This window comes from Oncorhynchus gorbuscha, unplaced genomic scaffold, assembly GCF_021184085.1.
Source record: "Oncorhynchus gorbuscha isolate QuinsamMale2020 ecotype Even-year unplaced genomic scaffold, OgorEven_v1.0 Un_scaffold_624, whole genome shotgun sequence".
Classification (NCBI taxonomy): domain Eukaryota; kingdom Metazoa; phylum Chordata; class Actinopteri; order Salmoniformes; family Salmonidae; genus Oncorhynchus; species Oncorhynchus gorbuscha.
The window spans coordinates 287,888-309,600 of NW_025745741.1; the positions used below are offsets into that span (position 1 = coordinate 287,888).

Here is a 21,713-nt window from a genome sequence, read left to right on the forward strand (position 1 = left end):
ATATGAAGAACCCTTTCCTCAGGTTCTATATCCACGGGTTGCACGTTGCGTCACAATATTGTTTTGAGACGTTCGTTTTAGGACTGAACCGCCAGATTGACTTCTACTCAATGCATCCTCATTGGGTGCTGATTTGTTGTTATCTGATACTGCATTACTGAGGCTGGGAAAATCCAAAATGACACTTTATAAACACTAATAATGGTAGGAAGTTAGCTAGCTTTGTCATCTTATTGAGTCGCCAGATTGACTTTAGCTGCAGTATAACGTTAGCTAGCTAGCTAAGCTTGAGGGGAGACCTCCAGATTGAGCAAGCAATGCACTTAGAAGCTGACGGTGGAGGAAATTAACTTCCTAGAAAGGCCAAACGTTTACTAGCTAGCTAAACTTGAGGGAGACCTCCAGATTTTAGCTAGCTAATGTTAGGGTCCTTTATAGAACATTTTGAGAATGGTTCTATAAAGAACCTTATTTAATCTTAAAGGTTCTTTGTAGATCCTATTGAAAACCATACAGGGTTTTATTCTGGTCAGACATGTTATATTGTTCAAATTCCCTAGGTGTTATTATTGACACGTTGAAACAAGTGAGCTTCCTCTGGAACAGCTGGGGTCCCTGAGGAGAGGTTGAGACCCACTGACTGATTTAGTCAGCTGTTCTCAACTAACACAAGGCCATAACATGAGTCTTTCACAGGACACCATCACTGACCATTGTCATATACAAAATGTAATGGCATAACACAACACAACACATCAGATAAACTGACATGACACTAACTCACAATTGCACAAAAGAGCTGTGCGTAAACCAGGCCCCCAAAAATTCTAATGAGCTGCTTCCCCTACATTTTAACTTTCAGTAAAAGAAGAAAGAACCATTTTTTTAGGGTCCTTTATGAACTGTAAATAACCCTAGTTCTGAACTGTAATGAACCCTAGTTCTTTGTAGAATCCTGTGAATGAACCCTAGTTCTGAACTGTCAGAACCTAGTTCTGAACTGTAAAGAACCCTAGTTCTGAACTGTGAAAGAACCCTAGTTCTGAACTGTAATGAACCCTAGTTCTGAACTGTAAAGAACCCCTAGTTCTGAACTGTAAAGAACCCTAGTTCTGAACTGTAAGGAACCCTAGTTCTGAACTGTAATACAGTTCTGAATGTAATGGCCTAACACAACACAACAGATAAACTGTAAAGAACCCTAGTTCTGAACTGTAAAGAACCCTAGTTCTAAACCACGCCCCCAAAAAAACTGTAAAGAACCCTAGTTCTGAACTGTAATTAACCCTAAAAGAAGAAAGAACCATTTTCTGAACTGTAAAGAACCCTAGTTCTGAACTGTAAAGAACCCTAGTTCTGAACTGTAAAGAACCCTAGTTCTGAACTGTAAAGAACCCTAGTTCTGAACTGTAAAGAACCCTAGTTCTGAACTGCGAAGAACCATTAAAGAGCTCAAAGGGCTATTTGAGGCATTATGGTTCCACGTAGAACCATCACTTTTCCCGAAGAACCCTTGAGGAACCCTCATTGTTTTAGTGTGTATGACTGTACATCACCTTTACAGTCACAGACACTGGAGAGAGAATCTACGGCACCTATAACAGTAGGACAGCCTGCCACCAGATGCTCAAGCTATTGTTCACGGACAGGAGGGAATTCATAGAGGAGTCTGGTCCATTTTAACTGTAGAGCAGAGAGACAGACTTTTCCCCAGTGCTTTCATAGGGGCCGAGCATTCCTCACAGCTGGTGCAGTGAACAGTCTGTCTGCTGTGTGTGTGTCTGCTGTGTGTGTGTGCATGAGTGTGTGTGTGTGTGTGTGCATGAGTGTGTGTGTGTGTCTGCTGTGTGTGTGTGTGTGTGTGTGTGTGTGTGTGTGTGTGTGTGTGTGTGTGTGTGTGTGTGTGTGTGTGTGTGTGTGTGTGTGTGTGTGTGTGTGTGTGTGTGTGTGTGTGTGTGCTTGTGTACACTCACCCCTCCTCTTTCCACTACACTGGTGGTGTTCCCTTCCCTTACCTTCATTGGGGAGGTCCTTCCTTGTTTGGACTGGTTCACTTTTGATGGCAGATCTCCTGTAGACCACATGGACACGACCTTTCACCTCCACATCCTGCTGACCCTTCTCCAGAGGCTCGATGAAAAACTCCCCGTTATCAGTCCGGATCAGGCCTGCCTGGAAAAAAACACAGCTCTTCACATAATGTGGTTTAAAGTACTACTTAAGTAAAAAAATACTTTAAAGTACTACTTAAGTACTTGTTTTGGGGGTATCTGCACTTCACTTTACAATTTATATTTTTGACAATTTTTACTTTTACTACATTCCTTAATAAGAAAATAATGTACTTTTTACTCCATACATTTTCCTTGACACCCAAAGGTACTGGTTACATTTTGAATGCTTAGCAGGACAGGAAACTGGTCCAATTCATGCCCTTAACAGAACATCCCAGTAGGGATCTACTGCCTCTGATCTGGTGCACTCACTAGACACACATACCTCATTTTGTAAATGATGTCTGAATGATGGAGTGTGCCTCTGGCTACCTGAAAGTTATTATTATTATATATTTTACATGATGCCATCTGGTTTGCTTAATTTGAAATGATTTAAAATGATTTATACTTTTACTTTTCATACTTAAATATCTTTTAGCAACTACATTTACTTTTGATACTTAAGTATATTTTAAACCAAATAGTTTTAGACTTTTCCTCAAATAGAATTTTACTGGGTGATATTAAGGTTTATTTACTTTTTCCCAACCACTATTCACTTTAGTACCTATAACCACAGGCCTCTACATTAGTACACAGGCCTCTACATTAGTACACAGGCCTCTACATTAGTACACAGGCCTCTACATTAGTACACAGGCCTCCATATTAGTACACAGGCCTCTACATTAGTACACAGGCATCCACATTAGTACACAGGCCTCTACATTAGTACACAGGCCTCTACATTAGTACACAGGCCTCTACATTAGTACACACGTCTCCACATTAGTACACAGGCCTCTACATAAGTACACAGGCCTCTACATTAGTACACAGGCCTCCACATTAGTACACAGGCCTCTACATTAGTACACAGGCCTCTACATTAGTACACAGGCCTCTACATTAGTACACAGGCCTCTACATTAGTACACAGGCCTCCACATTAGTACACAGGCCTCTACATTAGTACACAGGCCTCCACATTAGTACACAGGCCTCTACATTAGTACACAGGCCTCTATATTACTACACTCAGTGTTCAAAGTTTGTTGATTGGCCCTTCACAAGCCCTTAGTATCAGCCCTAGGTATGGAAACACAACTTTCCCAGTATAATACCAGGCTGTATACTATAACCCCAGTATAATACCAGGCTGTGTACTATAACCCCAGTATAATACCAGGCTGTATACTATAACCCCAGTATAATACCAGGCTGTGTACTATAACCCCAGTATAATACCAGGCTGTATATTGTTATTGTGAAGTGGAAACGTCTAGGAGCAACAACGGCTCAGCCGCAAAGTGGTAGGCCACACAAGCTCGCACAATGTGACCTCCGAGTGCTGAAGCGCAAAGCGCTTAAAAATATTCTGTCCTCGGTTGCAACACTCACTACCGAGGTACAAACTGCCTCTGGAAGAAACGTCAGCACAAAAACTTTGTCTGGAGCTTCATGAAATGGACTTCCATGGCCGAGCAGCCTCACACAAGCCTAAGATCACCATGCGCAATGCCAAGAGTCAGCTGGAGTGGTGTAAAGCTCGCGGCCATTGGACTCTGGAGCAGTGGAAACACGTTCTTTGGAGTGATGAATCACGCTGCACCACCTGGCAGTCCAACAGGATGAATCTGGGTTTTGCGGATGCCAGGAGAACTCTTCCTGCCTGAATGCATAGTGACAACTGTAAAGTTTGGTTGTGAAGGAATAATGGTCTGGTTCGGGCCCCTTAGTTCCAATGAAGGGAAATCTTAACGGTATAGCATACAACGACATTCTAGACGATTTTGTGCTTCCAACTTTGTGGCAACAGATTGGAAAAGGCCCTTTCCTGTTTCAGCATGACAATACACCCGTGCACAAAGCGAGGTCCATACAGAAATGGTTTGTCGAGATTGGTGTGGAAGAACTTGACTGGCCTGCACAGAGCCCTGACCTCAACCCAATCAAACACCATTGGGATGAATTTGAACTCTGACTACAAGCCAGGCCTAATCGCCCAACATCTGTGCCCAACCTCACTAATGCTCTTGTGGTTGGATGGAAGCCACACAGTAATGATCCAATATCTAGTGGAAAGCCTTCCAAAAGAGTGGAGGCTGTTATAGCAGCAACATTCCAACATCTAGTGGAAAGCCTTCCCAGTAGAGTAGAGGCTGTTATAGCAGCAACATTCCAACATCTAGTGGAAAGCCTTCCAGAAGAGTGGAGACTGTTATAGCAGCAAAGGGAGGACCAACTCCATATTAATGCCCATGATTTTGGAATGAGATGTTGGATGAGCAGGTGTCCACATACTTTTGGTCATTTCTTAAAGGTGAATTATTGAATTCACCTTAAAAAAAGCTATTTTTAAAAATGATTTCTCTTCTCTTCCATATCCATCCTTGAGTAATCTTCTCTTCTTTCAAGTTGTAATTGTAGAGGAGCTGATAATTATCAAAAGGAAGTTAGCCTACAGTGTATGGAGGAATCAATGGGGAAATTATATAGGTTGAAATAATTGAGATAATTATTTCAACATTCAACAATGTTACTTTCAAAACTATTGGAAAACGTTCCACTGTGTGTTTTTCTCCAAGCAAATTGTATATCTGATTGAGCGTCTCTATTCATGTGGTTTTATTCAATAGTTTGAACAATAATAGTAAAAAAATATTAAAGAAGGACATATTCAATTGCGGGGCTACTGTGAGGTAAAGTCATTTTAAACCAATCACTGGAGAGGCAGAGGTCCATAATAACCTCTAAACTGTACAAAGGACACAAGACCAGCTCTCTCTCTGTGTCTCATCTCAACTCTGTATGACCCCTAAGAGTTTGATTCAAAGCAAAGAGAGAGAGATGGCAGAGCCCAGGGTCTTCCGTACTGGTTCTGAGTCCAGACTCCAGAGCCATGCCATCTGGCACAGTCATTTCTGCATGATTGTAGAGCACTCCTTTCCTCTCTAATCCTCCCCTCTCTTCCTTTCCTCTTCTCCTCTCCCCCCTCTCCTCTCCCCATCCACCCCTCTCCTCTCTCCACTTGTCTTCTCCTCTCCCCCCTCTCCTCTCCCCATCCACCCCTCTCCTCTCTCCACTTGTCTTCTCCTCTCCTCTCTTCTCTCCTCCTCCTCCTTTCTCATCTCTCCCCCTCTCCTCCTCTCTTCTCCTCCTCCTCGCTCTTCTCCCCCCCTCCTCCTCGCTCTTCTCGCTCCTCCCCCCTCCTCTCCTCTCTCCTCCTCCTCCTCGCTCTTCTCGCTCCTCCCCTCCTCCTCCTCCCCTCCTCCTCCTCGCTCTTCTCGCTCCTCCCCTCCTCCTCCTCCTCCCCTCTCTCCTCCTCTCCTCCTCTCCTCTCTCCTCCTCCTCCTCCTCTTCTCGCTCCTCCCCTCCTCCTCCTCCTCGCTCCTCCTCTCCTCTCCTCTCCTCCCCTCCTCCTCCTCCTCTTCTCCTCCTCCTCCTCCTCTCCTCTCTCTCTCTCTCCCCTCCTCCTCCTCTCCTCCTCCTCCTCCTCTCTCCTCTCTCCTCCTCCCTCCTCCTCCTCCTCCTCTCCTCTCCTCTCCCTCCTCCTCCTCTCCTCTCCCTCCTCCTCCTCTCCTCCCCCTCCTCCTCCTCGCTCTTCTCGCTCCTCCCCTCCTCCTCCTCCTCTCCTCCTCTCCTCCTCCTCCTCCTCCTCCTCCTCTCCTCTCTCCAGACTATAATTAACCATTTCAGTCCACCAGTAGTTTGATGATGCAATCCCATGACAGAGAGAAGTTAACAATTACTCTCACATGTATAAATGTGTGAAGACATTTGTTCGCTAACGTCATTAACAGTCGTGGATTCCTTTCAGAAATGTGTCAACACCCGTAAACTCAGTTGAAATGTGTCAACACCCGTAAACTCAGTTGAAATGTGTCAACACCCGTAAACTCAGTTGAAATGTGTCAACACCCGTAAACTCAGTTGAAATGTGTCAACACCCTAAACTCAGTTGAAATGTGTCAACACCCGTAAACTCAGTTGAAATGTGTAAACTCAGTTGAAATGTGTCTCCTCCCGTAAACTCAGTTGAAATGTGTCAACACCCGTAAACTCAGTTGAAATGTGTCAACACCCGTAAACTCAGTTGAAATGTGTCAACACCCGTAAACTCAGTTGAAATGTGTGACACGGTACATTTTGTTGGATGTGATGCTTTAGAGTCTGTACTCATGTCCAACATTCTCTGAGGAACCCACACCCTTTCCTTTAGAAAATACAGTAGGCCATCATTATACTGGTTAAAAAGGGGAAGAAAAAAACAAATGCATTTTGGCAGGGAGAGATATGTATTTCCAGATCCCAGACAAAATGGTACACAACTTAATATGCACAGGAAGTGAGAACAAATGTTTAGCAGCCAGATAACCCCCTATCATAAAGAATCCAGAGCATCTTCTCATATATAACTCGCTGTAAGGAAAAACAAAGTCACAAGTTGGACAGGTACCAGTAACACTGGAGGTGGTGTAGCCTATAGGAAAGAACGGAGAGATCCATCACTTTAAAACCAGGAAATGCCAGGCAGGTACCAGTAACACTGGAGGTGGTGTAGCCTATAGGAAAGAACGGAGGGATCCGTCACTTTAAAACCAGGAAATGCCAGGCAGGTACCAGTAACACTGGAGGTGGTGTAGCCTATAGGAAAGAACGGAGAGATCCATCACTTTAAAACCAGGAAATGCCAGGCAGGTACCAGTAACACACTGGAGGTGGTGTAGCCTATAGGAAAGAACGGAGGGATCCATCACTTTAAAACCAGGAAATGCCAGGCAGGTACCAGTAACACTGGAGGTTCCTTATAGGAAAATACTGAGGGATCTGTCTTTTAAACCAGGTGAGGAAAAAAATGCCAGGCAGGTACCAGTAACACTGGAGGTGGTGTAGCCTATAGGAAAGAACGGAGAGATCCATCACTTTAAAACCAGGAAATGCCAGGCAGGTACCAGTAACACACTGGAGGTGGTGTAGCCTATAGGAAAGAACGGAGAGATCCATCACTTTAAAACCAGGAAATGCCAGGCAGGTACCAGTAACATACTGGAGGTGGTGTAGCCTATAGGAAAGAACGGAAGATCCGTCTTTAAAACCAGGAAATGCCAGGCAGGTACCAGTAACACACTGGAGGTGGTGTAGCCTATAGGAAAGAACGGAGGGATCCATCACTTTAAAACCAGGAAATGCCAGGCAGGTACCAGTAACACACTGGAGGTGGTGTAGCCTATAGGAAAGAACGGAGAGATCCGTCACTTTAAAACCAGGAAATGCCAGGCAGGTACCAGTAACACACTGGAGGTGGTGTAGCCTATAGGAAAGAACGGAGGGATCCATCACTTTAAAACCAGGAAATGCCAGGCAGGTACCAGTAACACTGGAGGTGGTGTAGCCTATAGGAAAGAACGGAGGGATCCATCACTTTAAAACCAGGAAATGCCAGGCAGGTACCAGTAACACACTGGAGGTGGTGTAGCCTATAGGAAAGAACGGAGAGATCCGTCACTTTAAAACCAGGAAATGCCAGGCAGGTACCAGTAACACACTGGAGGTGGTGTAGCCTATAGGAAAGAACGGAGGGATCCATCACTTTAAAACCAGGAAATGCCAGGCAGGTACCAGTAACACACTGGAGGTGGTGTAGCCTATAGGAAAGAACGGAGAGATCCATCACTTTAAAACCAGGAAATGCCAGGCAGGTACCAGTAACACACTGGAGGTGGTGTAGCCTATAGGAAAGAACGGAGAGATCCGTCACTTTAAAACCAGGAAATGCCAGGCAGGTACCAGTAACACACTGGAGGTGGTGTAGCCTATAGGAAAGAACGGAGAGATCCATCACTTTAAAACCAGGAAATGCCAGGCAGGTACCAGTAACACTGGAGGTGGTGTAGCCTATAGGAAAGAACGGAGAGATCCGTCACTTTAAAACCAGGAAATGCCAGGCAAAGAAATGTATGAATACTTCCTCTGTGGTATTTTCTTTTACCAGCCAGCTGGCTGGGGAAACTGAACTGGGCTGTCTGGGGGGAGGGGGGGGAGTCTAGCTACACCACTCTAGAACGCTACAGCAGCCAAACATCTGGGAGGCTGGGAGAGGCGATGAGGGAATAGCCTGGACTACTGAGTCTAATGGGAGAATGGGGGGAATAGCCTGGCCTACTGAGTCTAATGGGAGAATGGGGGAATAGCCTGGCCTACTGAGTCTAATGGGAGAATGGGGGAATAGCCTGGCCTACTGAGTCTAATGGGAGAATGGGGGAATAGCCTGGCCTACTGAGTCTAATGGAGAGAATAGCCTGGCCTACTGAGTCTAATGGGAGAATGGGGGAATAGCCTGGCCTACTGAGTCTAATGGGAGAATGGGGGAATAGCCTGGCCTACTGAGTCTAATGGGAGGCTGGGAGAGGAGATGGGGGAATAGCCTGGACTACTGAGTCTAATGGGAGGCTGGGAGAGGAGATGGGGGAATAGCCTGGCCTACTGAGTCTAATGGGAGGCTGGGAGAGGAGATGGGGGAATAGCCTGGACTACTCAGTCTAATGGGAGGCTGGGAGAGGAGATGGGGAATAGCCTGGCCTACTGAGTCTAATGGGAGGCTGGGAGAGGCGATGAGGGAATAGCCTGGCCTACTGAGTCTAATGGGAGAATGGGGGAATAGCCTGGCCTACTGAGTCTAATGGGAGGCTGGGAGAGGAGATGGGGGAATAGCCTGGACTACTGAGTCTAATGGGAGGCTGGGAGAGGAGATGGGGGAATAGCCTGGCCTACTGAGTCTAATGGGAGGCTGGGAGAGGAGATGGGGAATAGCCTGGACTACTCAGTCTAATGGGAGGCTGGGAGAGGAGATGGGGAATAGCCTGGCCTACTGAGTCTAATGGGAGGCTGGGAGAGGAGATGGGGAATAGCCTGGCCTACTGAGTCTAATGGGAGACTGGGAGAGGAGATGGGGAATAGCCTGGACTACTGAGTCTAATGGGAGGCTGGGAGAGGAGATGGGGAATAGCCTGGACTACTGAGTCTAATGGGAGACTGGGAGAGGAGATGGGGAATAGCCTGGACTACTGAGTCTAATGGGAGACTGGGAGAGGAGATGGGGAATAGCCTAGACTACTGAGTCTAATGGGAGGCTGGGAGAGGAGATGGGGAATAGCCTGGCCTACTGAGTCTAATGGGAGAATGGGGGAATAGCCTGGCCTACTGAGTCTAATGGGAGGCTGGGAGAGGAGATGGGGGAATAGCCTGGACTACTGAGTCTAATGGGAGGCTGGGAGAGGAGATGGGGGAATAGCCTGGCCTACTGAGTCTAATGGGAGGCTGGGAGAGGAGATGGGGGAATAGCCTGGACTACTCAGTCTAATGGGAGGCTGGGAGAGGAGATGGGGAATAGCCTGGCCTACTGAGTCTAATGGGAGGCTGGGAGAGGAGATGGGGAATAGCCTGGACTACTGAGTCTAATGGGAGACTGGGAGAGGAGATGGGGAATAGCCTGGACTACTGAGTCTAATGGGAGGCTGGGAGAGGAGATGGGGAATAGCCTGGCCTACTGAGTCTAATGGGAGACTGGGAGAGGAGATGGGGAATAGCCTGGACTACTGAGTCTAATGGGAGGCTGGGAGAGGAGATGGGGAATAGCCTGGACTACTGAGTCTAATGGGAGGCTGGGAGAGGAGATGGGGAATAGCCTGGCCTACTGAGTCTAATGGGAGACTGGGAGAGGAGATGGGGAATAGCCTGGACTACTGAGTCTAATGGGAGGCTGGGAGAGGAGATGGGGAATAGCCTGGCCTACTGAGTCTAATGGGAGACTGGGAGAGGAGATGGGGAATAGCCTGGACTACTGAGTCTAATGGGAGGCTGGGAGAGGAGATGGGGAATAGCCTGGACTACTGAGTCTAATGGGAGGCTGGGAGAGGAGATGGGGAATAGCCTGGACTACTGAGTCTAATGGGAGACTGGGAGAGGAGATGGGGAATAGCCTGGACTACTGAGTCTAATGGGAGGCTGGGAGAGGAGATGGGGAATAGCCTGGACTACTGAGTCTAATGGGAGGCTGGGAGAGGAGATGGGGAATAGCCTGGCCTACTGAGTCTAATGGGAGGCTGGGAGAGGAGATGGGGAATAGCCTGGACTACTGAGTCTAATGGGAGGCTGAGAGAGGAGATGGGGAATAGCCTGGACTACTGAGTCTAATGGGAGGCTGGGAGAGGAGATGGGGAATAGCCTGGACTACTGAGTCTAATGGGAGGCTGGGAGAGGAGATGGGGGAATAGCCTGGACTACTGAGTCTAATGGGAGGCTGGGAGAGGAGATGGGGGAATAGCCTGGACTACTGAGTCTAAAATGAGGCTGGAGAGGAGATGTGGGAATAGCCTGGACTACTGAGTCTAAAATGAGGCTGGGAGGCACAGATGGGGAATAGCCTGGCCTACTGAGTCTAATGGGAGTCTGGGAGAGGAGATGGGGAATAGCCTGGACTACTGAGTCTAATGGGAGGCTGGGAGAGGAGATGGGGAATAGCCTGGACTACTGAGTCTAATGGGAGGCTGGGAGAGGAGATGGGGAATAGCCTGGACTACTGAGTCTAATATGAGGCTGAGAGAGGAGATGGGGGAATAGCCTGGACTACTGAGTCTAATATGAGGCTGAGAGAGGAGATGGGGGAATAGCCTGGACTACTGAGTCTAAAATGAGGCTGAGAGAGGAGATGTGGGAATAGCCTGGACTACTGAGTCTAAAATGAGGCTGAGAGAGGAGGCACAGATGGGGAATAGCCTGGCCTACTGAGTCTAAAATGAGGCTGAGAGAGGAGATGTGGGAATAGCCTGGCATACTGAGTCTAATGGGAGAATGGGAGAGGAGGCACAGATGGTGGAACAGCCTGGCCTACTGAGTCTAATGGGCTCACCTGGGGAGCTTTAAAACAACCACTGATCTTTTCCCTAGCCTGGTCCTACTGAGTCTCAATTGGGATTGGTGTGGGCTGTCAACATCAAGGTTGTGGGATGGGGGATCAATAGCACTGAAAAAAACTACACTGTGTACAGTACGTTTCCACGGTTAAAAAACCCTGACAAGTGTAATAACTGTCTAATGAAAGTTTAATAGCCTGGCATTCACTACTGAGTCTATATATGTAATGGATATAATGGGAGGACTCCCACTCTATATATGTAATGGATATAATAACTATGAGAGGAGATGGATATAATAATAGCCTTCATACTACTCTATATATGTAATGGATATAATAACTATCCATTCATACTATGACTCCCACTCTATATATGTAATGGATATAATAACTATCCATTCATACTATGACTCCCACTCTATATATGTAATGGATATAATAACTATCCATTCATACTATGACTCCCACTCTATATATGTAATGGATATAATAACTATCCATTCATACTATGACTCCCACTCTATATATGTAATGGATATAATAACTATCCATTCATACTATGACTCCCACTCTATGGAATGTCCACCACCCTCATTTTGTCATGTTTGTCATTTATTATCAGCCTGGCTCCCCATTCTATTCGTTTCCCTCTGCTGGTCTTAGTCTAATGGGAGTTCCGTTCCTGCTCCCAGCTGTTCCTATTCCCCTAATCATCATTTAGTCTTCCCACACCTGGATCCTTTCCCCTGATTAGAATTTATTCCTTTGGTTCCGTTCCTGTGTCGGTTCCTACCATGCTGTGAGCCCTGTCCTGTCGTGTTTTTGCCTTCATCAGATGCTGCGTGGAGCAGGTGGCTCTATCAACTACGGCCTGCGCCTGCGACCTGCAGTCTGTGGCCGCTTCTCTAGTTATTCCCTCTACAGACTAGAGGATTTTTGGGAGTCGCTTTTGGGTCCTCTTTCACCTGCATGACAGAAGGGGAATAGCCTGGACTACTGAGTCTCGAGAATGGGAGCCATGCTGGAGAGGAATTGTCTGCTGGCCATGCCGTGGAGAATCAGGTTTCCGACCTCTCTGGAATAGCTACGTCTGGCCACCTGTTACTTCCTGGCCTGAGTCCAGAACCTAGGGTTAATAACCCATGCTACTCCGGGCAGCCCACTGGGCTCCTTTCTCAGCAGTGGAGATGTGGGAATAGCCGGGTTGGTCATTTCACTCCTTACTGGCCGGGCTCGAGAATGGGGCACAGCTATCTGGGAGGCAAGGGCTGATTGCTCTAACAAATTCCAGAACTTTAAAGAGGAGATGATTCGGGTTTTTGACCGTTCAGTTTTTGGTGGGGAGGCTTCTAGGGCCCTGGCTTCCTTATGCCAAGGTAGTCCTAACGGATTATTCCTGACTGAGTCTATGAGTGGAGGCTGCTCGTTTTCTGGAGGAGATGGTTAAGGATGAATTCTCTAGCCTGGACTCTACTGAGCCATAATGGGAGGCTGTGGAGAGGAGATGGGGAATAGCAACCATCTCCCTCCCTGGCTTTGAGACTGAGCCCATGCAGCTGGGAGGGATTCGCATCTCGAAGGGAGAGGAACGGAGGATCACCAACCGCCTGTGCCTCTATTGCGGAGTTGCTGGACATTTTGTTAATTCATGTCCAGTAAAAGCCAGAGCTCATCTGTAAGCGGAGGCTACTGGGACTACTCAGGAGATGTCGGTCCAATAGCCTGGACTACATGAGTGCCTAACTCTGGGGGAGGGTTGTTTCTGGGAGATGGGGAGATGACATTCCTTTCAGAGAGTTAGATAAGCCTGGCCCACTAGATGGAGTCATCTTCCCAGTATCAGATTTGAGACACTACCTTTAACCCTCACAGTATCTGGGAGACTATTTCTTTTTTGATTTTCCGTTCAGTTTACACCTGTTGTTTTGGGTCAAGTATGTCATAATCCTTCTATTAATTGGTCTAGTAATTCTATCCTATCCTGGAAGTTTCTTGTCATGTGAAGTGTTTAATGTCTGCCATCCCTCCCGTTTCTTCTGTCCCTACTTCTCAGGAGGAACCTGGCGATTTGACAGGAGTGCCGGAGGAATATCATGATCTGCGCACGGTCTTCTCGGTCCCTGAGCCAACTCCCTTCCTCCTCACCGGTCGTATGGGAGTATTGATCTCCTTGGGAGAGGTAGATCGGGAATATTTGTCCTGGTACCTAGTGCCTTCTTCTGAGTTCTTTTTGTTAAGAAGAAATACTCTGAGCCCCTGCTGGATTATCGAGAGGAATGACATAACGGTTGGAATAGCCTTATGTCATCACTGAGTCTAATGGGTTGGCTGGGAGCTTACCAGTGCGCATGGGGAAGTGGAAAACTGGCGTTTAACACTCCGTTAGGGCATTTTGAGTACCGGGTTCTGCCGTTGGCCTGCGCCACTGTTTTTCAGGCATTAGTTAATGATGTTCTGAGAGACATGCTGAACATTTTTGTTTTTGATGGATTTTTTCTCCGGAGATTCATGTTCAGCCGTTGGTTCTACAGCGCCTGAATTGTCTAATATGAGTCTCCTGAGTTATTTCCGCTGAGGCATTCAGATGGATTCCGCTAAGGTCCAAATGAGCCTGGCATACTGAGCTAATTTCTATCGGCGTTTCATAATTTCGGAGTTGCTGCCCCTCTCACAGCTCTTACTTCTGTCAAGAGATGGTCCGGGAATGATCTTCTAAAAGGAACGTTTTACGTCCGCTCCTATCCTCGTTACTCCTGACGTCACTGAGTGGCGCTTCAGAGGTAGGCGTGGGAGCCATTCTATCCCAGCGCTTCCATATGAGGTTCATCCTGAGAGAGGAGATGAGGAATGATGTGGGTAGCCTGGCCATACTGAGTCTAAATGAGGCTGAGAGAGGAGATGGTTTGGACAGACCATAAGAACCTTGAGTACATCCTTCTGTCTAATCAATGAGGCGTTGTTTTTGAGAGTTTGTGATTTCTTACCGTCCGGGTAGCAAGAACACCAAGCCTGATGCCTTATCCCGTCTGTTTAGTTCTTCTGTGGCTTCTACTGATCCCGAGGGGTCTATGGGCGTGTTGTCGGGTTAACAGTCTGGGGAATTGAAAGACAGGTTAAGCAAGCACTCACGCACACTGCGTCGCCGCGCGCTTGTCCTAGTAATCCTGTTTTTCCTGTTCTTCAACTGCCAATTAGCTGGTCATCCCGGTGTTCGAGGCATCTTGCGCTCAATTGGACTCAGGAGCGTGACACGCGCCGTTTCGTGGCTGCTTGTTCGGACTGAGTGTGGTGCTGTCAACATCGACCATGGTCTCACATTGGGTTCAACCGGTCTGCCTTTGTCACGGGAAGGGATTCACGGTTGTCGATAGGTTCTCTAAGGCGGCACATTTCATTCCCCTCGCTAAACTTCCTTCCGCTGCACAAATCATTATTGAGAATGTATTCAGAATTCATGGCCTCCCACGTTTCAAACAGAGGCCCGCAATTCACGTCACAGTTTTGGAGGGAGTTCTGTCGTTTGATTGGTGCGTCCGTCAGTCTCTCTTCCGGGTTTCATCCCCAGTCTAACGGTTAAAAAAGGGCCAAACCCTGAGAAACCCTGCGTCTTGGGCAAACAGCTCCCCTGTAATAACTGTCTCGTCTGCTACCGGGTTATCTCCGTTTCAGAGTAGTCTGGGTTACCAGCCTCCTCTGTTCTCATCCCAGCTTGCCGAGTCCAGCGTTCCCTCCGCTCAAGCGTTTGTCCAACGTTGTGAGCGCACCTGGAGGAGGGTGAGGTCTGCACTTTGCCTACAGGGCACAGACGGTATGTAATGGATTATAATAACTAGAGTGTGGCTTTCCACTCGCAACCTTCCTCTTACGACAGCTTCCGTAAGTTGACTCCGCGGTTCATTGGTCCGTTCCGTGTCTATCGTCAATGGATATTCCGCGACACGTATCCTGTCTTCCATTCATCGTCTTCCCTCCCCCTCCCTATCGAGAGCGCACTCCCACTCTATCATATGTAATGGATATAATAACTATGCATTCATACTCGGGACGTGCTGACTCACTCATCGATGATTTCCTATATATGTAATGGATATAATTTAATCATGTCTTATGCTCCCCATTCGTTTCCCTCTGCTGGTCTTATTTGGTTCTTTCCCTCCTTCTATCCTCTCTCTCCCCCTCCATGACGTTCCGTTCCTGCTCCCACTGTTCCTATTCCCTAATCATGTCTTAACCTGTTCCCGATCCTTTATTAATAATTCCTTTATCCATTCTTGTTTTGTATTCACCATGCTGTGATTGTGTTTCGCCCTGTCCTGTCTCTTCATATGCGTGTGAGCAATGGATATAATAACTGCAGTCCATCTCAGTTATTCCCCTCTACAGACTAGAGGATTTTTGTTATCCCCCTGTTTGGATTTAAATAAACTCTGTTTCTGTTAAGTCGCTTTTGGGTCCTCTTTCACCTGCATGACACATTTGACATGTCTGCTAAAGTGTTTTTATCTGGTTCTTCAATGATAGACGGAACACACTTGGATTTTATACAAGACCAAATAAAATCCACCTTATCACATGGAATGTGCACGGGCTTCATGATGAGGGAATAAAATCCACCTTATCACATGGAATGTGCACGGGCTTCATGATGAGGGAATAAAATCCACCTTATCACATGGAATGTGCACGGGCTTCATGATGAGGGGAATAAAATCCACCTTATTACATGGAATGTGCACGGGCTTCATGATGAGGGAATAAAATCCACCTTATCACATGGAATGTGCACGGGCTTCATGATGAGGGAATAAAAAATCCACGGGCTTCATGATGAGGGGAATTCCATATCACATGGAATGTGCACGGGCTTCATGATGAGGGAATAAAATCCACCTTATTACATGGAATGTGCACGGGCTTCATGATGAGGGAATAAAATCCACCTTATCACATGGAATGTGCACGGGCTTCATGATGAGGGAATAAAATCCACCTTATCACATGGAATGTGCACGGGCTTCATGATGAGGGAATAAAATCCACCTTATTACATGGAATGTGCACGGGCTTCATGATGAGGGAATAAAATCCACCTTATCACATGGAATGTGCACGGGCTTCATGATGAGGGAATAAAAAATCCACCTTACCTTTACATGGAATGTGCACGGGCTTCATGATGAGGGAATAAAATCCACCTTATCACATGGAATGTGCACGGGCTTCATGATGAGGGAATAAAATCCACCTTATCACATGGAATGTGCACGGGCTTCATGATGAGGGAATAAAATCCACCTTATCACATGGAATGTGCACGGGCTTCATGATGAGGGAATAAAATCCACCTTATCACATGGAATGTGCACGGGCTTCATGATGAGGGAATAAAACACAAGGTTCTTAAACACTTAAAGAAATTGTCAGCAGATGTGGTTTACCTGCAAGAGGTACATAAAAAAAAAAAAACAATTTTAAATGGAATATTTGTAACGGGATTCGTCTTCCTCTGACGAGGAGTATGAAGGATGGGACCAATATGCAGCGTGGTACGTGTTCATGTTGAGATTTATTAATGTTGAACACCAAAAATAAAGTAACAAGGAGAACGAACGAAAACGAAACAGTTCTGTCTGGTGACACAGAGACAGAAAACAATCACCCACAACTAAAATGGTGGAAAAACAGGCTGCCTAAGTATGGTCCTCAATCAGAGACAACGAATGACACCTGCCTCTGATGGAGAACCATACCAGGCCAAACACATAAATACTACATAGAGGCGGGTTGAAGAGGCCTATACTGCCACCTACTGTAGTAACAGCAGAGGTGTAGGCATCCTGATAAATAAGAATAAACCATTACATCCCAGCACACGGACCAAGAAGGCCGTTTTCTAATGTTGAATTGTACCTTACATGGTGAAAAACACACATTGAGTTCATTGTATATCCCACCAGGGGCATATCTGGTCAATTTTGGATAGAAATCAAACTATATTAGATCAAATCCAGACGCAAACTATTAATCAAGCAGGAGACCGAAATCCTACATTTGATCAGATTGACAGATGTTGAAATAAGAAAAAGGCAAATTCAAGGAACCTCCACAAAGAGTCTGAAAATGTGCATCTCTACAAATAATTTACAGGACACCTGGAGATTACTATTCCCAACTACAAAAGACTACTCCTTTTTTCTCAAAGTAAGAAAAGCTATTCAAGAAATGACTCCATTTTTAGTTTAAACAATGCTCTGAACAATTTACTGGGTTAAAAAAATCTGTGAAATAGTGATATGAGATTCTGTGGTATCATGCTGAATTACACCAACATAAATTACACTTAGTGACAGAACATGGAGAATGAACAGAGCCCATCTTCAAGACCCGAAATGTATTAAATACGTAAATTTATTTTTTATTTTTTTACCATTACAATTGTAAACAAAGAGGACAGAGAAAAGTGTGCACCCCGATATAATTTGAAATGCTTTTTAAGGCGTACATTAGGGAAATTATAATCTCATACTCGGACAAAATTAAATCTTAGTTAGAAATTAAAATGAAAGAAAAATAAATTACTATTTTAAAATAATGTCACGCCTTGGTCATTGTATCTTGTGTTTTTGTTATATGTTTGGGTAGGCCAGGGTGTGACATGGGTTTATATGTTGTATTTCGTATTGGGGTTTGTATTAATTGGGATTGTGTATTATTAGGGGTGTGTCTAGTTAGGCTTGGCTGCCTGAGGCGATTCCCAATTGGAGTCAGGTGATTCTCGTTGTCTCTGATTGGGAACCGTATTTAGGTAGCCTGAGTGCGCGTTGTATTTTGTGGGTGATTGTACCTGTCTCTGTGTTAGTCACCAGATAGGCTGTAATTAGTTCACGTTCCGTTTGTTGTTTTCTTCTTCCGTTATTTCATGTACCGCATTATCTTCATTAAAGTCATGAGTAACCTACACGCTGCATTTCGGTCTGACTCTCTTCAAACAACAGACAAACGACGTTACAAATAAGCCCATAAAAAATCTCTACATGGTTTAAAAGGTTAAAAAAAATGAAATTACAGGTGGGTGAGCAGGTGGGTTTGGGTAGTGGTAACAGAGAGTGATGCAGGTGCTGGAGATAGGAGTGTGAGCAGGTGGGTTTGGGCAGTGGTGACAGAGAGTGATGCAGGTGCTGGAGATAGGGGTGTGAGCAGGTGGGTTTGGGTAGTGGTGACAGAGAGTGATGCAGGTGCTGGAGGGATAGCAGGGGTGTGAGCAGGTGGGTTTGGGTAGTGGTGACAGAGAGTGATGCAGGTGCTGGAGATAGGGGTGTGAGCAGGTGGGTTTGGGTAGTGGTGACAGAGAGCGATGCAGGTGCTAGGGATAAGGGGTGTGAGCAGGTGGGTTTGGGTAGTGGTGACAGAGAGCGATGCAGGTGCTGGAGATAGGGGTGTGAGCAGGTGGGTTTGGGTAGTGGTGACAGAGAGCGATGCAGGTGCTGGAGATAGGGGTGTGAGCAGGTGGGTTTGGGTAGTGGTGACAGAGAGCGATGCAGGTGCTAGGGATAGGGGTGTGAGCAGGTGGGTTTGGGCAGTGGTGACAGAGAGTGATGCAGGTTACTCCACAATACTAACCTAAATGACAGTGAAAAGAAGGAAGCCTGTACAGAATACAAATATTCCAAAACATGCATCCTGTTTGCAACAAGGCACTAAAGTAATACTGCAAAAAATGTGGGAAAGCAATTCACTTTTTGTCCTGAATACAGTGTTATTTTTGGGGCAAATCCAATACAACACATTACTGAGTACCACTCTCCCTATTTTCAATTTAGTGGTGGCTGCATCATGTTAAGTGTATGCTTGTAATCTGGGGAGTTTTTCAGGATAAAAATGTATGGAATGGGGTTAAGCATAGGTAATCCTAGAGGAAACTTGGTAGAGTCTGGGAGATGAATTCCTCTTTCAGCAGGAACACAATTTAAAACAAGGCCAAATCTACACTGGAGTTGCTTAGTGCAGATCTTTAGTGCAGATCTTTACATAGTGCAGATCTTTACATAGTGTAGATCTTTACATAGTGCAGATCTTTACATAGTGCAGATCTTTACATAGTGCAGATCTTTACATAGTGCAGATCTTTACATAGTGCAGATCTTTAGTGCAGATCTTTACATAGTGCAGATCTTTACATAGTGCAGATCTTTACATAGTGCAGATCTTTACATAGTGCAGATCTTTGCATAGTGTAGATCTTTACATAGTGTAGATCTTTACATAGTGTAGATCTTTACGTAGTGCAGATCTTTACATAGTGTATATCTTTACATAGTGTAGATCTTTACATAGTGTAGATCTTTACATAGTGTAGATCTTTACATAGTGTAGATCTTTACATAGTGCAGATCTTTACATAGTGTAGATCTTTACATAGTGTAGATCTTTACATAGTGCAGATCTTTACATAGTGTAGATCTTTGCGGTAGTGTATATCTTTACATAGTGTAGATCTTTACATAGTGTACATCTTTACATAGTTACATAGTGTAGATCTTTACATAGTGTACATCTTTACGTAGTGTAGATATTTACATAGTGTGGGCAAGACAAAACATTTAAGTGCCTTTGAATGGGGTATGGCAGTAGGTGCCAGGCGCACCGGTTTATGTCAAGAACTGCCACGCTGCTGGGTTTTTCACGCTCAACAGTTTCCCGTGTGTATCAAGAATGGTCCACCACCCAAAGGACATCCAAACAACTTGACACAGCTTATCATGAGACACAACTGTGAGAAGCATTGGAGTCAACCTGGTCCAGCGTCCCTGTGGAATGCTTTCGACACCTGGCTCCAACTTCCTAATGTTTGGTATGCTCAGTGCATATCATCTTTAACCCCACCAATACACTACAGTCCAATATTTATATAATTCAAAAGGAGTTTGACTCTCTTTCCTTACTCTGCACTAATGGTCAGAGGGAGCCCTTTTCTGGCAACGATTATTCATTCAGTCGGATCTTAACTACATAGGAAAGTTCATCCAAATTGTGGGAAATTGGTTAATGCTTTCGAAACGGACAGAGACAGCGAGAGAGAGACAGAGAGAGAGACAGACAGAGACACAGACAGACAGACAGACAGACAGACAGACAGACAGACAGACAGACAGACAGACAGACAGACAGACAGACAGACAGACAGACAGACAGACAGACAGACAGACAGACAGACAGACAGACAGACAGACAGACAGACAGACAGACAGACAGACAGACAGACAGACAGACAGACAGAGAGAGAGAGAGAGAGAGAGAGAGAGAGAGAGAGAGAGAGAGAGAGAGAGAGAGAGAGAGAGAGAGAGAGAGAGAGAGAGAGAGGGCAGTTCATTTGTTCCATCTGTACATCTGTGGGGGTTGATCAAGGTGTCAAAAGGAGACAGTGACAGACGTCTTTCCTGACACTGCGACAGGCTAGAGTATACAACATATCTCAATCCCATTCCCACAGCAGCATACCACCCTGCATACCACTGCTGGCTTGCTTCTGAAGCTAAGCAGGGTTGGTCCTGGTCAGTCCCTGGATGGGAGACCAGATGCTGCTGGAAGTGGTGTTGGAGGTCCAGTAGGAGGTGCTCTTTCCTCTGGTCTAAAAATGCTCTAATGCACTAGGGCAGTGACACTGCCCTGTGTAGGGTGCTGTCTTTCGCATGGTACTTTAAACGGGTGTCCTGACTCTGCGGTCATTAAAGATCCCATGGCGATTATCGTAAGAGTAGGAGTGTTAACCTTGGTGTCTTGGCTAAATTCCCAATCTGGCTCTCAAACCATCACGGTCACCTAATAATCCCCAGTTTACAATTGGCTCATTCATCCCCTCCTCTCCCCTGTAACTATTCCCCAGGTTGTTGTTGCAAATGAGAATGTGTTCTCAGTCAAATTACAGAAAAATAAAAAAGACTCAATTAAATGAAAATAAATATAGCTTGACAATTATGAATTCTCGAATAAAAAAACATTTTGAGCAAATGCACATCCCTTATTGCTGAAGGCTGGAAAAACAATGCACAGTGGGCCAGAGCATAAACTGGGGAAACAATGCACAGTGGGCCAGAGCATAAACTGGGGAAACAATGCACAGTGGGCCAGAGCATAAACTGGGGAAACAATGCACAGTGGGCCAGAGCATAAACTGGGGAAACAATGCACAGTGGGCCAGAGCATAAACTGGGGAAACAATGCACAGTGGGCCAGAGCATAAACTGGGGAAACAACTCTTTAAAAACCCCAACTTGTATCTCAAACAGACCGTTTAGAAAATGCTTGATATTTCCTCATAGAGGATGATGTCATCCTCCTGTGGAGGATGAGCTGGCCAATCAGCGCTCTCCTCACATGAGTATGTTTTCTGACCTCTGTACGCTCACAAGTATTTTTAACATACTTAATTACAATTTTTTGGAAGGAAAACTAATTATAAGTGAAACTGTATTTCATAGAAAACTGGAAAAACTGGACAGTCATTTTAAGAACAACTTCCAAACCGTGACTGATCAGCTCACTTTACACTCCTAAATGTCCAATCAGCTGTATTCCTAAAT

The 21,713-nt window shown here is 45.7% G+C and overlaps 1 pseudogene; it reads right to left on the reverse strand.

The window, feature by feature from the left end:
• The window catches only part of LOC124019537, a 135,436-nt pseudogene that overhangs the window by 74,518 nt on the left and 39,205 nt on the right, over nt 1–21,713 (reverse strand).